Source organism: Somniosus microcephalus, unplaced genomic scaffold (assembly GCF_052327205.1).
Source record: "Somniosus microcephalus isolate GS21.2 unplaced genomic scaffold, FLI_Smic_1.0 unresolved_chr3, whole genome shotgun sequence".
NCBI classification, from domain to species: Eukaryota; Metazoa; Chordata; class Chondrichthyes; order Squaliformes; family Somniosidae; genus Somniosus; species Somniosus microcephalus.
The window spans coordinates 29,658,576-29,662,507 of record NW_028225181.1 but is presented as its reverse complement, the minus strand read 5'-3'; positions in this window follow the sequence as shown (position 1 = coordinate 29,662,507).

The window sequence follows — 3,932 nt, the reverse complement described above, 5'->3', positions numbered from 1 at the left end:
AAAACGGGTGGCTAAAGTAAACGTTGGTCCCTTAGAGGATGAGACCGGGAAATTAATGGTGGGAAACATGGAGATGGCAAAAACGCTGAACAATTATTTTGTATCAGTCTTTCCGGTAGAGGACACTAAGAATATCCCAATACTGGACAAACAGGGGGCTCGAGGGGGGGAGGAGCTAAATGCGATTAAAATCACTAAGGAAGTGATACTCGGTAAAATAATGGGACTCAAGGCGGATAAATCCCCTGCACCTGATGGCTTACATCCTAGGGTCTTGAGGGAAGTAGCGGTAGGGATTGTGGATGCATTGGTAATAATTTTCCAAAACTCCCTGGACTCAGCAAAGGTCCCGGCAGATTGGAAAACTGCTAATGTCACACGCTTACTTAAAAAGGGTAGTCGGCAGGAGGCTGGAAACTATAGACCTGTTAGCCTAACATCTGTGGTTGGTAAAATTTTAGAGTCCATTATTAAGGAGACAGTAACGGGACATTTGGATAAACATAATTTAATAGGACAAATTCAGCATGGTTTCATAAAGGGAAAGTCATGTTTCACAAATTTGCTTGAGTTCTTTGAGGAAGTAACATACAGGGTGGATAAAGGGGAACCAGTGGACATAGTGTATTTAGACTTCCAAAAGGCATTTGACAAGGTGCCACACAAAAGATTATTGCTCAAGATAAAAAATCACGGGATTGGGGGTAATATTCTGGCGTGGGTGGAGGATTGGCTCTCTAACAGAAAGCAGAGAGTTGGGATAAATGGTTCATTCTCAGACTGGCAATCAGTAACTAGTGGTGTTCCGCAGGGGTCAGTGCTGGATCCCCAACTCTTTACAATCTATATTAACGATTTGGAGGAGGGGACCGCGTGTAACATATCAAAGATTGCTGATGATACACAGATGGGAGGGAAAGTAGTGAGTGAGGAGTACATTAAAAACCTGCAAAGGGACATAGACAGGCTGAGTAAGTGGGCAGAGATTTGGCAGATGGAATACAATACTGGAAAGTGTGAGGTTATGCACTTTGGCAGGAAAAATCATAGAGCAAGTTATTATCTTATTGGCAAGAAACTGGAAAGTACTGTAGTACAAAGGGATCTGGGGGTCCTGGTGCACGAAACTCAAAAATTAAGTATGCAGGTGAAGCAAGTGATCAAGAAAGCCAATGGAATGTTGGCTTTTATTGCTAGGGGGTATTGGTACAAGGTATTGGTGAGACCGCACCTGGAATACTGCAGGCAGCTTTGGTGTCCATACTTAAGAAAGGACATACTTGCTCTCGAGTCAGTACAGAGAAGGTTCACTCGGTTAATCCCGGGGATGAGGGGGTGGTCATATGAGGAGAGGTTGAGTAGATTGGGACTCTACTCATTGGAGTTCAGAGGAATGAGAGGCGATCTTATTGAAACATATAAGATTGTGAAGGGGCTTGATCGGGTGGATGCGGTGAGGATGTTCCCAATGATGGGTGAAATTAGAACTAGGGGGCATAATCTTAGAATAAGGGGCTGCTCTTTCAAAACTGAGATGAGGAGAAACTTCTTCACTCAGAGGGTGGTAGGTTTGTGGAATTTGCTGCCCCAGAAATCTGTGGAATCCACATCATTAAAAAAAGTTAAAACAGAAATAGATAGTTTCCTAGAAGTAAAGGGAATTAAGGCTTATGGGGAGCGGGCAGGAAATTGGGCATGAGTCTAGGTTCGGAATGGTCATGGCCCTGTGGGTAGTGGAGTGTGGCCAGGGCCGTGTAGCCTGGTTCTGCTCCTACTGTGTTCTAATTTTGTGTTAGATTTCAGGAGATGGTATTATTCCTGTTCCTGGCTGGGCTGGAGATCGCCTTTACAGAAGGTAAGTACTGTAGAAAATATAGGGACAGATTATTCTCCTGGATGAGTTTCGATCGCCTAGATGCGTCAGAGAGGAATTTCCCAGATTTTTTTCTCCCAAATTGGCCATTGGGTTTTTTATCTGGTTTTTCGCCTGTCCCGGGAGATCACATGGGTTCAGGTGGATGGAGAGTGATAGAAGATTTGAGGTTAGGATTAGATCAGCCATGATCTTATTGAATGGTGGAGCAGGCTCGAGGGGCCGATTGGCCTACTCCTGCTCCTATTTCTTATGTTCTTACGTTCTTAAACAATTTAATATTAAAGTAAGTAATTCAAACACACTCATTAATTGCAAATATAATGAAATTAGATGCAATCACAGTCACAAATTCTGGGAATAATATGAATAATTTTTCTATTGAAAGTCTCTGGGAGTGAGCAATACCTCAAGAGGGTGGAGAGAGAGAAGGTGAATCATCACCTCAATAACTGGGATTGGGGAAATGTGGCTGTGTTCACAGAGCAGATCTGGTGGGACCAAGAACCCCAATTTCGGAGATGGGATAAAACGGGAAGCTTCAACAAAGATTGGAAAGGTGAGGAACTTTATTGAGAATCCCATCGGTCCAGGATTGTTCCGAGGTGAGAGTCTAACCAGATACTGGGAGCTGTTCAATATTAGCCGTGAGGCTCGGCCTTTGATGCGACAAGTTGAGCAGAGCTTAACTCAGGTAAACCTTGCTCGTACCTCACCCAGGAGTGTTTGACACTACAGGTAGAGGGATTTTTATTTTGTATTCACCCCATGCTGTACCGGAGCTGGTTGTGCTTCATTGGGTAGTGTCAAGGAAGCTGTATGCTGCACATGCTGTACAAGAGGGAGCTTTACTCTGCATGTCACCCGTGCTGTACCTGCCCTCGGACTGTTTGATTGAGCAGTGTAAAGGGAGCTATACTCTGTGTAGAATGCATGCTATATGCAGAAAGATTTCAATGGACTGGTCTTGTGGGCAGAAAAGTGGCAAATGTAATTCAATCTGGAGAAGTTTGAGGTAATGCATTTGGGGAGGGCTAGCAAGGCAAGGGATCCCAGACCTATTGGAACATAAAAAGAGGAGTCGGCCATACAGCCACTCGAGACTGCTCCGGCATTCAATAAGATCATGACTGATCTATGATTTAACTCCATATACCTGCATTTGGCCCATATCCCGTCATACTTTAGGTTAACAAAAACCTCTCAATCTCTGATTTAAAATTAACAATTGATCTAGCGTCAAATGCCGTTCGTGGAAGAGCGTTCCAAACTTCTGCCACCCTGTGTGTGTAGAAGTGTTTTCTAATTTGACTCCTGAAATGCCTGGCTCTAATTTTTAGAGTAGGACCCCAAGTACTAGAACCCCAACCAGTGGAAATAGTTTTTCTAACTATCCCCTTAATATTCTGAAAACCTCCATCAGATCACCCCTGAACCTTTAAATTCTAGGGAATACAACCCTAACTGGTGTAATAGCTCCTCGTAACTTAACCCTTGAAGTCCGGGTATCATTCTGGTAAACCTACGCTGCACTCCCTCCAAGGCCAATATATTCTTCCTAAGGTGTGGTGCCCAGAACTGCTCCCAGTGCTCCAGGTGTGGTCTAACCAGGGCTTTGTATAGCTGCAGCATTACTTCTGACCGCTTGTATTCTAGTCCGCCAGCACTCCAATAGCCCTTTTGATTATTTTCTGTACATGTTCATGACATTTTAATGATCTATATACCTGGACCTCCCAAGTCTCTTTGGACACCCACTGTTTTTAGCTTTTCTCATTTAGAAAATACCCTGTTCTAGCCTTTTGGGTTCCAAAATGAATGACTTCACATTTGCTTACTTTGAAATCAATTTGCCATAGTTTTGCCCATTCAATTAATCTATCAATATCCCTTTGTAATTTTACAATGCTGCCTATCTCTGTGTCATCGGCAAATTTGGATATATGACTTTCTATAACATCATCTGAGTCATTGATAATATTGTAAATAGTTGAGGTCCTAACACAGGCACCACAAGTCACGTCCTGCCAATTTGAGTACCTACCCATTATCCTGAAGT